Source organism: Vicia villosa, unplaced genomic scaffold (genome assembly GCF_029867415.1).
Source record: "Vicia villosa cultivar HV-30 ecotype Madison, WI unplaced genomic scaffold, Vvil1.0 ctg.000393F_1_1, whole genome shotgun sequence".
NCBI classification, from domain to species: domain Eukaryota; kingdom Viridiplantae; phylum Streptophyta; class Magnoliopsida; order Fabales; family Fabaceae; genus Vicia; species Vicia villosa.
The window spans coordinates 552,319-566,329 of NW_026705177.1; positions in this window are offsets into that span (position 1 = coordinate 552,319).

A 14,011-nucleotide genomic window follows, 5' to 3' on the forward strand; every position below is an offset into this window, starting at 1 on the left:
GGATGAAGTTTGGTGTGCTTATTTGTGACATGAAGTTTGTTATTTAGGAAATCATTATAAGGATGAAGTTTGATGTGCTTGTTTGTGACATGAAGTTTGTTGATGCAAACAAAGAATAATAATTATAGGAATAATATGGTTGTGTTGCTTTCCAAAATTAGTAATAAATTGTTTGTGTTGATTTCCAAAATGATAATAAATTGTTTGTGTTTTTCCTTTTCCATTATATATATATATATATATATATATATATATATATATATTACATATTGCATAAATGTGTCCACCTTATTGATTAAAATTTATTTGTTCCTTGCCTTCAATAATTACCAGATCAGAGTATAAGATCGAAATAAGACTACGTCAAACTCTCTTACATTATAACAACCCAAATTCACCCATATAGCAAACAATAAGTACATCATCCTTTCCATCTATGTCACATAACTACAATGCAAAAATAAGTACATCATCCTTTCCATCGTGGCTTTACAAAAAGGGCACATCACTGACTGAGTTGCGGAAAAAACATCTCTACTATATATCCAGGCTAACTTGGGAGGATATTCGATCCAACAACAACTTCCATGAAACACACTAATATTTGAAGGAGATGGGTTCTTCCAAATTTGTTTGAAAATAAACATTTCTAGGAGTGATAATCTAGTTGTTGGAGACAAAAAATTGGATAGCAAAACTAAAGTTGATTTAATTGATAAAATCCCATTTTTCCTAGGCTCCAAACCCAATTGTCTTCTTCGTGTATTAACCTCACAAATTGAATTACCTCCAAAAGTCCCCGTCTAACCCTTAATCTTTCCCACTTTTAAACACTTTTATTCGTTTAATAAATAAAGTTTTGGAGACCTGTCGAAGAAACTTATCACCAAGGCTCAATAAGATGGTGCAATGAGCTTTCTCTACCATTTTTAGTTTTCTCTTTCTCCGTTAACGCAACGTTCATGGCTGTGACTTCCTTCAATGCTTTTAAACAACCCTACTGAACCAGTATGACTTTCATCTTCATGCGCCACAGGCCAAAATCGTTCATTCCGATGAACTTTTCAAGCTCATACTTTGATGACGACATCTTCTCCATGCTCACCGCACAAATTTGTTATGAAAACGATGCCAAGAACAAAGTATAATAGATTTCTTTTATTGACAAGAAACCCACAAGGTTAAGAAAGAGGGAAGCAAGAAGAACATAATGAAATTAGTTATAAACTGTTATTCTTTACTTTCTCTTTGAAACAAGATTATAAATATTACAGAATAACAAATAACCTCTCTCACCCTAATTAGGATTTATAGTGTGCAATGATGAGAGACTAGTATACTATTTATAATCTAACTAACACACTAAACTAATGTGCTTTTACACATAGACCCATTACACAAGCTAACTTAGGGAAAAATCTAACTTAAACAAATGGACTTAACAAACAGGCTCAATTCGACATGCTAATAATCCTAGCATTTCAATTACTACATACTTGAACATACTTTGACTACAGCATTGCAGGATGAAATTCTGGCACTTACAAAACAGATGTCAAGACAGATGTTATAACATCACCTGCTGATAGAAAATAAATTGTGCAGAAAATAAATTGTAGAAAGATAAACAACACAATCAAATGTTAAGCCAGTTCGGTGCAACGTAACCAACTCTTGGGGCTACCAAGTCAGGAAGGAAATCCATTATAATAGTATTAGTTCAAAGCCTAAACAGTCTCAGTTTACAACTTATCACCTAATCACTACTTCTATGCAATTTGTACCTAGGAACCTCCTAAATATGAGAACCCGAACTCACTTTCTACTATCACCTTAGTGATAAAAATAATTACAATTCTAACAATTGTATAAAAACTAGTCACAATCCCAGTGCCTAGAAGAACCAAAAAGAAAGATTATATTTTCCCATAAACAATACTTGATCTTGCTTAAAAGTTTTGATTAAGAGCAATACTCAGCTCTTTTTCTTAAAAGCTTCAAGAGCGAGAACAATTAGTCTACCTCAATGTATCAGAAGATACATGAGTGACATACAAACAAAAACACTAAAATCTTAAAGGACTCCTAAAACACTAAACCCGTTTTTGCAGTCACTATTTCTATTTGTGAATGCTTTCTATACTAGGTTTAGCAAGTCCTTATTTATATACTCTTACAGTATGGGCTTGGACTTTGAAACAAATCCAGTCTTTTCATTTTCAATCAACTTCAAGATCTTCATAGAAAATAGGAACAAATCAAGTCAAATCTAAGTTTCCTAAAAAAGTCTCAAAAATCCTTTTTTATAAAACGTAATCAAATATGCGATGTCCCTAAGAACTCCTTGATTGGATGCGCCTGAGTGTTTGAATCTTCAAGAATCTCATATTTTCAATCAATTCTTCAAGGATTAAAAATCAGTCTGCAATGTCATCATGTTCTGGTATAGCATGTCAACATCTGGCAGAACATCTGTCAAAACTCATGACAGTAGAACCTGTGACATTTGGTCAAGATGTTTCAACATCTTACTCTAACAAAATTAATACCAACGACAAAATCATGGATCTAACACAGGCTTACGACTATAACATGTGAACAGGCGTCGAATGCATGCTAAGATCCTATCAAATTGTCGAACCAAGAAACTATCTTTCTATCATATTAGAGTTCGATCTAATATCTCACATGAAGATAAGAGACCACCAACTTCAAGGAGTCAACCCTAAAGCCCGAGTAAAGATCCAACTCAAACTTTATACTAAACAAGATCACATTACTTTAAACTACTCTAGATGCTAATCTCTTAAGTGAAGCAACCACTAACTAAGACCACACAAGCATATAATACTTCAAAAGAACTTGAACTAAACTAAAATTTCCACCTCATGAGTTGAATTACAAGAACATCATATATATATATATATATATATATATATATATATATATATATATATATATATATATATATATATATATATATATATATATATATATATATATATATATATATATATATATATATATATATATATATATATATATATATATATATATATATTGCATCGGAGCTGTTTATAATTCTAAAAGCGCAATGCTATATGTACACCCTTTTGTTACACTTTGTTGCTTACACCGTATACATATATATTTCATTAAGTGCTGCCGACATTTTAAAGTGAGAAAAAAATAATTAAAAAATGATGAGTATATAGTTTTTGTATAAATTATGGTGTAATTGTACAAATATAAGTGTAACAATAACATTTCTCATTCTAAAACTATAAGATCATTACGATCAATTATCTCGTGCCAAACTATTCTTTACTCAATTTCACACACTAACTTTGAATCTAAGGCACACTATTGTAATATATACTTGTTTCATAGAAAGGACAAAAAGAAAATGCTTATAATTTACCACCCATGTGGTAAAGTGACACAACGTTGTGTGGGATCATTGAATTCATAGAAGAAAACGTGATGAAGAGGCAGCAATTTTTGTGATTAGGAATTAGTTTGCTCTTTAAGTAACTCTTTGAGTTTGAATCCTTTTTACAAGAGCATAAACCTTCATGGACTCAACTAATCAACAACTCCAATCAAGAAATTAACAACTACAAGCCAATACTCAATTGCTAGGAGGAATCTACATGCCACCCCCATATTTTGTTATTCCAAAATTACTCTTGAACAAGTTAGTGGAGATAAAAAATAAATTTTCCGGAAAATTTTTGGTATGTATGCAAAAAAAAAATTTATACTATCGGAAATTTCAAATTTATGGTTGTACAATTTTTTTTTTTTCAAAAAAAACTGGAAAATTCGGTAATTTTTTTAAAATTTCCAATAAAAATTCATGAAAATTTTTAAAAATTCGGTATTTTTCAAAATTTCCAAAAGACACATATGTTTTTTGAAAATTAGTGACTTTAGACGTATAATAGTAAAAGCATACTTATGGAGGGTGCCATGTATAATTTAAAGGATGGTATGTATATATAATTCTCAATTGTTAGGATATGTAGTCACAAACCAAAACTAAATCCATAACACCTTAGAATAGTTTTGCTAAACAAGTTTATGTTTGTGTTTTTAGTTATTTTTATTTCTTTCAAATTTTGCAACTAATTTATTCTCTTTATTATTTTTTATTAGTTTGATGACAAAAATATGAGAAAATTATTGGAATAAGGGAGGAAATAATATTTGAAAGAAAAAAAAAATTGAGTTAGGGGAAGATATTTTTAAAGAGATTGCATGTTTAAAGATAAAAACTCACATACTTTGGCATATATTTAGAAGATGCCCTTGATTTTTTTTGTCTTTAAAATTTTTAAAAAAAAATCCATCAAAATATTTGTGTTTGTCATCATAAAAAATAAGCCATTGTTATAAGCAAATTCGTTTGGAAAATAATGATCTCTAATTTTAGTTTTGATAAGTATAGAACAGTTTTTTTTTCTCTATTCTGTGTTTCATGTGTAGAAAATTGTATAAGTAGTTGCTTGGCTTTGCATATTGAATATTGAATGAATTGGATGGCAATGCAGTTGAATCCTATACACAATTAGATGTGTAAGAAAACACGATTCCTAGAGGAGTACATTCTATAGAATTATCAATTTCTGGTCAATAAACTTGTCTATTGTGAACCACTCTCATATCACATTGATAGAAGAGTTTGGTGTTTTCATTGAGTTGGAAGTTTTGTGTTCACTCATAAGCTTGTAAGTATTGAGTGACTGTGTTTTAGAAGTGTGTCTTCTAATATTTGTAATTTTATTGAGGGGAATTTTAGGCGGGCCTCATACTTAGGTGAGTCTTAGGTAGAAGTTAGTATGAGTAGTGATTAAGTGAGAAATTGTAAACTAGAGGTTGTTTAGCTTTGAAGTGATATTATTACAGTGGACTTATCGCTGACTTGTTAGTCCCCAGAGTAGGTATTGCTGATACCAAACTGGATGGACAATTGTGTTTTTTAAAGTTTCTGCATTGCACTTTTTATACTTTGTCATTGTGTGTGTTTGGAAAATGTTGTCTAATTTCTCTATATTGATTATTCAGCAATTACACATGTTTAACTTAGCCATTATACCCAATTCCTTAGTGTATAACTCAATATTTTACACTATACTCCCTAATCCATTAGGTCAGTTGGATAGTTAGAACAAATGATATCTGATGCGCTAAACCATATGTCACAACTTATAGTTTCTTATCCCTAATCAATGAATAAGTTGAATGAGTTAATTTAACATATATTCTTTAAAAAATAGACTTGAAGATCCATTCTTGGACGTATAAAATTAATTGTATGACTGGTACTTTTGAGATCATAAATTCTAAATTAGATATTAGAAACACATAAGACATGAATATTAAAATATTTATTCACATTAAGTCAACACATTACTATACGTTTATCCTCCTTTGATGTATAATTTATTTCATGTAAATAATTTGATACCTTCCATCTAAATGAACTTTTAGATATGTTGTGAATTTTTCAATTAATCTAATATAATACACTAAGATGAGAAATAAACCATCCGCATGTAAAGCGTCTTGAATATCATACACCATCCCCACCTTCTCCACCACCCCACCATAGTTTTATGAAGTTTATTAACATCTTCCAAATGTACGTCGTTGAAGACAAGTTCTTTAACATTCTTAACAAAACCATTTCCACACAACGACTCTGCACCTTCCTCCTTATAACTCTTCACGACTTGAGCAAACGACTTTTCCCTACCCCTGATGATAATGGATTTAAGAGTGAATTCCTTGTCTTTCACTATCGTCCCTTCCTTACCAGCATCCACACAAAAACCTCCTAGCTTCTTCCTCAAATCAACCTTCTTCGCCTTTCCCTATGTAACATGTTCACGTCTCAAAAACCTCTGAACGTTGACACGAATTTTACTATCCTCCAAAAAAAATATTATCCAATGTGATAGTCAATCTTCTATCATATTCGAAATCAAAGAATCGGACGAATCCATACCGCTTGCCCCAAATATCCTTCTTAAAGGGAATAAAAAAAAAAGAGGAGATAAACTCTTACCATTCAAATACTAAATCAAAAAAATAAGTAAAACAATATCATTCAAGATTTATGATAAAAACACGACCATACATTCAAGATCTCCACTTGACATTAAACTAAAATCTAACAAGCATATAATATTTCAAAAAGCTCGAACTAACTAAATTATACAGTTTTTTTGAAATCCACCTCATGAATTGAATTACAAGAATAAATATACATACATAAAATAAATTATGAGCCATCTGCTATATGTTCAAAATACAATATTGCATAATTAATATGTATTGCATCAGAGCTGTTGTAATTATAAAACGAATAGATCATTTCGATCGGTTTTCTCGTGCCAAATAATTAAAATAATGTATTCCGCACACCAACTATTTTTTTTTACTCAATTTCACACACTAACTTTGAATCTAAGATACACACTATTGTAATATAATTTAAATATGTGCTTTTTGCAAGTAATTTTTCTTCATGAGTATATTTTTTTCAGCATAATATTGAAAAACCTTTCTTTATACTATAAGTTTTACTCAAAATAATATACGTATCGAAAATAATAAATTTATAAGAAAAATAACATCTCCTTGTTTTAAAGCTTAATTAGATGAATATTAAATCTTTCATCTAAAGAACTATGATTAATCCGTTAAAACTCTGAATAATATATATATGGGTGATTAAATTTGACTGAAATAGAATAATATTAGTTCTGGTGGATTATGGTCTGAAGAGTGTGAAGGATTAGTGGAAGAATCGGTGGATAGCATAGAAGCCTTCTCGAGTGTGTATGAAGTTGCTGGTGCGATTCATGATAGGATTAAGTTAGACGGTATGAGGGAATTTTCTGGGGCAGGTAGGTTTGCGGTTCCTTCAGCAGGCCCTGTTGTTTTCATGATTCAGCGGTAGTAAAAATTAGGGACTGCGATAGATTGGTCGAGGCTGATGCTAATGACATAGAAGGCAAGCGGTGGTTTTTCTAAGAAGACCAGGGGCGGTTTTATTTCGGAAACGTTGGAGGTTTCCACTATGGTGTCGGGGTTTAATGAACATAGCAGGGAGATAGTTTGTTATGAAAACCTCTCGGAGAATGATTTGATAGGTTCAAACAATGCGAAACAGTGGGACTTTGTAAACAAAAATGTGGAGGGCAAAATGTGGTCGGCTTTTGAAGAATTGGGTATGAGCTATTTGATGGACCGGATTAATTTCATTAAGAATATGGGGGTAGCGGAGAACGAAGAGCAAGCGGGTGTATTTCCAAGGAAGGAGCTTTCTTCATCATCTAAATGATTATAGGAACTTATAATATTAGGGAGGGGGGAATGCCCTTAAGAGAAGAAGGATTAGTTCTATAATTAAGAAGGTAGATGCGGATATTGTTTTGATTCAAGAAACGAAAATAACTAAAATGGAGGATGTTATTGCTTGTGGTTTATGGAGTAACACGGATGTGGGGTTCTCCTTTTCTAATTCGATTGGGAGGTCGGGAGGAATTATAACTCTTTGGCGGAAAGATAGGGTGGAAGTTCTTCATAGTTTTAAAGGAGAGGGATTCTTAGGAATAAAGGTGGGTTGGAAGGAGAATATTTATTATGTTGTGAACATTTATTCATCTTGCTTTCTAGATAAGAAGAAGGAATTATGGGACACATTGCTTATGTTGAAAAACTCTTATTTGGATGGGGAATGGATTATTGGTGGTGACTTTAATGCGACTAAAAGTACTCATGAAATGAAAGGGAGGTCGGATAGAGAGATGGAGACGGGGTCGGAGCTTTTTCCAAAATTCATAGCTAATAGTGGATTGGTGGATGTGCCGTGTAAAGGAAAAAATTTACTTAGTATAGCGTAGATGGAAGGTCAATGAGTAGGATCGGTCGTTTCATTGTGTCGAATATTATTGTTAATAGATGGGGAGTGGTTTGACAACTAGTTGGGGAATGAGACATTTCAGATCATTGTCCGGTGTGGTTAGTGGTGGATAATCTAAATTGGGGTCCTAAACCATTTAAATTCAACAACAAATGGTTTAACTTTAGTTCATTCTTACCTTTTTTTGAAAAAGAATGGAAGGAGTCGGTGGTGGAAGGTAGAGGAGACTATGTTCTTAAAGAAAAGCTTAACCGAATTAAAGAGAGATTAAAGTGGTGGAATAAAACAGTTTTTGGTAGAATTGAATTGGAAGTGGAGGATAGTGTGAGAGACATCAATGATGGGGATTCTAGGTTGGAAGATTCGACGAAGGAAATTCTTGGTGAGTCTCTCAAAGGTAGGAAAGAAGCTAACAAGAGGTTTTGGTTGAATTTGAGGATAAAGGAGAATATGCTTGTTCAAAAATCAAGGCTTAAATGGATAAATGATGGAGACTCAAATAGTAGTTTCTTTCATAAGGTGGTAAAAGAGAGAAGAAGACACAACCACTTAGGTCATATTGCTACACAAGGGGGGATGGTGGAGAAGGTAGGGGAAGTGAGGGAGGAGGTTAGGAAGCACTTTTCTAATAAATTTTTAGAAGAAGACACAGATAGAATTCTCTTGGGCGGAATTCCCTTTAATAGTATAAGTTCTAATGATGTTGCTTTTCTTGAAAGGCCTTTTCAAGTGGAGGAAATTAAAGAAGCTATAGACGGATGTGGTAGTTCTAAGAGTCCGGGTCCGGATGTTTTTTCCTTTATGTTTATAAAGAAGCGTTGGAGTTTCATCAAGGAGGATTTCTTAAATTTTCTTAATTATTTTCATTCTGGTGGCTTTATCTCTAAGGCGATAACTCCTTCATTTTTGTCGTTGGTTCCTAAGTCTCCTAGTTCTATCACTTTGGATGACTATAGGCCTTTTTGTATGGTGGGTTGTATGTACAAGGTAATCTCAAAGATCTTGGCGGGTAGATTGAAAAAGGTTCTTCACTCTATTGTCTCTTCGTGTCAAAGTGATTTTGTCCCGAATAGACATCTTCTTGATGGGGTGTTGGTGGCTAATGAGGTGGTGGATTTTGCGAAGAAAGAAGGGAACGGATGTCTTTTATTCAAGGTGGACTTCTATAAGGCGTATGATAAAGTTTATTGGAACTTTCTTAGATATATGTTAAAGAGGATGTGGTTTGGGGATAAGTGGCGGAAGTGGATGGAAAGGTTGGTTTTTCATAGTAATATGTCCGTGATGGTTAACAGGTGCCCAACGAAGGAGTTTTGTGTTGAGAAAGTATTAAGACAAGGTGATACTTTATCCCCCTTTATTTTGTTTTAGTTGCGAAGGTCTTGTGGGTCTTGTTCGTAAGTCGATAGATAACGGAGTTATTAGAGGAGTGGGAATTAAGGAGAGTAGAGTAGTGGATATACTTCGATTCGCGGATGATACTTTAATAATGGGGGAAGGGAGTTGGAACCAAGTTAGGACCATTAAAGTGGTTTTGAAGGCTTTTGAGATGGTATCGGGGCTTGGAATCAATTACCATAAAAGTAAGTTGATCGGGATAAATTTGACGAGTAACTTTTTAGAGGCCACCGCTTTTGTTCTCTCTTTCCAAGTGGAGGATAGTTCGTTTATTTTCCTTGGGATTAACATCGATTGTAATCCTAGGAAATATGCTTCTTGGATCCCTCTTTTATCTAAGATGAAAAAGCGCCTTGCGGGTTGGAAGAACCATTTTCTTAGTTTGGGTGGAAGAATAACTCTCTTGAAATCTATTCTTGGATCGCTTGCTATATTCACTATGTCTTTTTATAAGATGCCTCCAAGGATGGTTAAGGAGATTACCAAAATGCAAAGTAATTTTCTTTGGGGAGGGGTGGTGGAGGATAACAAAAGGCGAATACATTGGGTAAGTTGGAAGAATGTTTGTCTACCGATAGAGAATGGAGGACTTTCCATAAAAAACATTTCGAATTTTAATTTGGCTCTTCTTAACAAATGGAGGTGGAGTAAAGGGATATGACTCTCTTTGGTATAACTTGTTGAAGGCCCGGTATGGTGACGTCTCCATGGAAAGCTTTTGTGGAGGTATGCCTTTTTCACCCTCTATCTCAAAACCCTTCTTCTCTTTCTTCTTCTTATATTTGGTGGAAAGATTTGCTTACTATAGGTAGTAATGGGGGGGGGGGGGGGGGAAGATCCCATGTTTACTCATTGTTTTTTTAAAGTGGGTAACGGGTCCACCACACCTTTTTGGGAGGCGAAGTGGAGGAATGATAAGAGTTTGAAAAATGAATATCCGGATTTATTTTCTTACTCTTTATTGAAAAAAGTGTCGGTGGCGGGAATGGGAGGATGGCATAACGGTATTTGGAAGTGGGGAAATTGTGGTATTTTGGATTCTCAAATTACTATTCTTTCTTTCAGATCGAAACTTGATTCTTTCCGGAATTTTATTTGTGGGTTCGGTCCAAGTTTATCAGGGAAGGATGTTATTAGTTAGAAGTTATCGGGGGATGGCATTTATTCTGTGGCTTCTTGTTATAGACATTACGCCGGTAAATGTATTCCGTTCGGGCCTTTTGAGAAGAACAATGAGGCTTTGTCTTTAATTTTGACGTTGGAAGTTCCTTTTAAAATCAAAGCTTTTGGGTGGAGAGTTTTTGTGAATAGACTTCCTTTGATGGAATTACTTTTGGTTAGAGGTATAGCTTTGTCTCCGGATAATTTAAAGTGTATTTTTTTTGTGGTATTGATCCGGAAAATCGGTATCACTCTTTTATGAAGTGAAATATGGTGGAGGCGGTGTGGAAGGATATTTCTATATGGATCGGAAAGCCTTGGGGGGTTTCGGAAGAAGAGTGTAAATCGTGTTTCATGGATTGGTATTCTTTTTATATAAAAAAAAGAAAGTTAAAGTGGGTAAATTAGGTGTAGTATGGTTAGCTTGTATGGATTATTTGGTTAAGTAGGAATGGGATTTTCTTTCGCAATGAAGTGTGGAATGTGTATAATACGGTTTGGAACATTCAATCTTTGATTTGGAAGTGGTCGTTTATAGGAGAAATTACTCATCCCATTTGTAGCTTTTACGAATTTAACAAAGATCCTTTGTTATTCCTTTCGTAATTTTAATTGGTCTGTAATTTCTTTTGTTGGCGTGTTAACCCCGTTTCTGTGTAATCGGATTATGAGAACATTTAGTTCTCCATTTTAATGAAATCTTGCTTACACAAAATAAACAGCAATATTAAAATTTAATTGGTATGGGTTATTAATACATATGATTTGGCAATTAAATGACCCAATATTCTGGGGTTTTGGTCAAACAAGGCAGCTAGCATGATAAATATTTTATTTCTATTTCTATGCACATAATTAGCTGAGAAAATCTTGCAGGTGTAAATGTATTTAACGTACTTAATTAGGCAGCAATATTTTAGGTTCTATGATTAACCTGTAATATGTATAAATTGGGAAATAGCCTAAGAAAATGATTATCTGATTCTCACTTATAGAAATTTGTTATGGTATCAGAGCTTCCACGAATCTAGTAAGGACATGTGAAGACCTTAACCATGACAGAGAAATCAGAAAAAAAGACTCCCCCTCCCTATGATCTGAACTCTAATGATAATCCAGGAAGCCTGATTACTCAGGTTCAATTGAAAGGGGAGAATTATGACGAATGGTCTCGAGCCATACGTACATCTCTCCGTGCACGACGTAAATGGGGGTTCGTCGAAGGAACCATTGAATAGCCCAAAGAAGATTCTTCCAACTTGGGAGATTGGTGGACAATGCAGTCTATGTTGGTGTCATGGGTGCTGAACACGGTTAAACCAAATCTGCGATCTACCATTTCATATCAAGAGAACTTGAAACAATTGTGGGAGGACATTAAGGTACGGTTCTCTCTCTCAATTGGCCCAAGAATTCAACAAATAAAGATGGATTTGGCATACTGTCTCCAGACCGGGATGACCATTGTAGCATACTATGGAAAATTGGGAAGCTTGTGGGATGAGCTTTCAAACTATCAGCAAGACCCTCTATTTAGATGTGTAGGTTTGACATGTGATGTAAAAGGCAGATTGGAGAAACAACGAGAAGAAGAGAAAGTCCATCAATTCTTAATTTGCCTAGATGATGTCCTTTATGGTACAGTACGCTCTAATCTTCTTGCAACTGATCCTTTGCCTAAATTGAACAGAGTGTATGCCACTCTCGTGCAAGAAGAAAGAGTGAGAACCATATCTAGAGGAAAAGATTCAAAGGGCTTGCTGAGATGAAGGACAAAAATGTGGTATGTTCAAACTGCAATCGAACAGGGCATGGAGCTTAAAGTTGTTTCCAGCTGGTCGGGTATCCCGAATGGTGGGGAGAACGACCATGCGGTGAAAAAAATATGGTGGGCATGGGAAAGGGCGACAACATGGAGGATACGCTTCAGGAAGAGGACGAAATGGGAACGTTCGAGCCAATTCAGCGCACATCAATGGAGAAACCAGTACTGCAATGAATCTTCCTAACAAGAATGCATTGCCCAGAATAAGAAATGACCAATGGCAAACCTTAGTGAATCTTCTAAATAATCACAAAGGCAATGAAAATGACAAGATGACAAGTAAAAATTGTGAATGGATCATTGACACAGGTTCTTCCAACCACATGACAGGTAATATAAAACTCTTAAACGAGATAAGGGAGATAACGGGATGCCCAGTTGGACTCCCAGATGGAAAACAAGTGTTAGCCACTAAAGAAGGGTCTGTGATCCTTGATGGAGGATTGAAATTGACAATGTTCTTTATGTGCCAAAATTGAGCTGCAACTTGATATCTATTCCTCAGTTGACTATTGAGACAAAATGTGTTGTTCATTCCACACTTCGAAGATGCTGATTGGAGCGGGTGAACAAAGAGATGAGCTTTATTTCTTCAAAGGGATTTGACATGAAAAGGCACACAAGGCTAGTGGAATATTTCATCTTAATTTATGGCATCAACGCATGGGACATCCTTATCTGGAGATCACTCGTTTGGCTTCTAACCTAGAGAATAAGAGTAGTGAGTTGGAAAATAACGCATGTGATGTGTGTTTTCAAGCTAAGCAAACTAGAGATGTTTTTCCATTAAGTACTCATAATGTTGTTAGTAGTTTTGATTTGTTACAATGTGATTTGTGGGGACCTTATTGAACTCCCTCTTCTTGTGGTGCATCCTATTTTTTGACAATAATGGATGACTTTTCTCGAGCCATATGGATTTATCTATTGATTGATAAAAAGGAAGTGTCACGCACATTGAAAGATTTATTTAATTTTTTGAAAGACAATTTGATAAGCAGGTTAAAATGATACGTAGTGATAATGGAACTGAATTCATATGTTTGAAAAATTATTTACGAGAGCATGGAATCATCTTCCAAACCTCTTGTTCAGGAACACCACAACAGAATGGACAGGTAGAAAGGAAACACCGCCACATACTTAATATTGCTCGCGCCCTATGGTTTCAAGGTAACCTTCCCATCTCTTTTTGGGGAGAGTGTGTCTTAACTGTTGGGTACTTAATTAATCGCACACCTACACCAGTATTGCAAGGAAAAACACCATATGAAATGTTGCATGGACAGGCCCCCTCGTATAATCATTTGAAGGTTTTCGGTTGCTTGTGTTATGCTCACAACTTAAGAAAAACAAGTGATAAATTTGCTAGTCGAACGTGAAAATGTATTTTTGTTGGATATCCTTATGGTAAAAAGGGGTGGAAATTGTTTGATTTAGACACTCAATGTTGTTTTGTATCACGTGATATTAAATTTTTTGAGTCTGAATTTCCTTACGCTAATATAAACGAGAAGGAGAACACTTCCCTTGAGGAACAACCATTGTTTTTTGATAATGAAGGTGAGACAAATAGTCAAGTTAGGATAAGCGAATCAAGTGTGCAGGCTGGTATAAGTCATAACGAAAGAGGGGGAGGTGCAGGTGACTCAGAAAGTGAGTTAACTGATGAGCCAATATCAGGTTCCAATCAA